This window comes from Bombus bifarius, unplaced genomic scaffold (assembly GCF_011952205.1).
Source record: "Bombus bifarius isolate JDL3187 unplaced genomic scaffold, Bbif_JDL3187 scf7180000008046, whole genome shotgun sequence".
NCBI classification, from domain to species: Eukaryota; Metazoa; Arthropoda; class Insecta; order Hymenoptera; family Apidae; genus Bombus; species Bombus bifarius.
The window spans coordinates 389,508-390,840 of record NW_022884412.1 but is presented as its reverse complement, the minus strand read 5'-3'; positions in this window follow the sequence as shown (position 1 = coordinate 390,840).

The following is a 1,333-nucleotide window of genomic DNA, read 5'->3' as shown; positions in this document are numbered from 1 at the left end:
TTAGAAGATCAAATTTTTATTTTTATTTCAATGTACCTAAGAAATATTCAAAAATTCTTCACAAATTCCACACCTTATTAATCTCGATAATACGATCGAACATTCATCGACCATTGCGGCAAACTCCTTCAAAAATTTCCTACTCTTCATACTTTTCCTCTAAGTATTTGTATTCTAAGTATTCTAAGTACTCTAAGTATTCCTAAGTATTTGTTTAATGTTATTTTCAACAAAAAATATTCTGTTTCCACTACTAATCAAAAGTTCTAACTACTTTTATTTCTTGGAATCATCTTGCATGACCATTGGACTTCGGAACTTTCTAGCTTCAATGTTTAACAATGTATCATGATCCCTTGGATAAGAAGATCCTTTGAAAAAATCTAATGAATCACTGGCGCAATTAAGCTCGTAATTAGAATGACTGGCTGTTTAGAAGTAAATTCTCGATTGTATCCTCCTGTCCAAGAGATACGTTGACTTTCTCGTGCCTCATCGAAAATGTACTGCAACTATAACTTACATACTTCCTCTTCAACTACAAACTGAAGTATCTCTTCTGACCAGTCAACAGATCGTATCGCCTCGAAGATAGCTGTTTTTCTCTACTCTCTCTCGAACCGCGGAAGCTTTACAATAATGGTTACCTGTATGCACACTTGAAGAATCAGCAGGTTCTGTACAGAACAAGGTCTATGTGCGCTTCCATATTCGTTGAAAGCTCCGTTAAACGTTATATTACAGCCAGGTACATGCTACTTTTTAAAATTTATAAACGACTCGGAATTCCTACTTTGTCCCGTTTTAAGAGTCGGGTAACGTTTATTGGACTCTCAAGGCCACGTTTTGTGAGAAAATATTTACGAACAGCATGAAAATCAATTATATCTAAAGGGGACAATTGTGAATTAATCAGCGAGAGATCGGGCAAGGATTTCCCATGTTTGATCTAAGTGTTTACCTTTATCCAGAGTTATGAGAATACATCCCAATTGAAATTTAAGCTTCGTGTATGTCATTCGAACTCTTTGCTGCGTTTTTAGCTGTATGTAAATCTTCAAGACTAGACTTATATACTAAATCTTATTCAACGTTTTTCGAAGAGATAAAGAAGATTATTAACGTAGATTTTCTTGTATGGTGTTCTCTAATGATTCTAATATCGAGACAGTTTATAGTTTCACTTACAAGAAAAACAACGTCGTTCTCGCAGATTTCTAAAAGATTTTAATTAACTCTAATTTATTCTAAAGTGTATCCCAGAACAACAAAGACGAAATTTGAAATTCCTATCAAGATCCTTTCCTGCTTTGATTAGCCAATCTTCGACGTT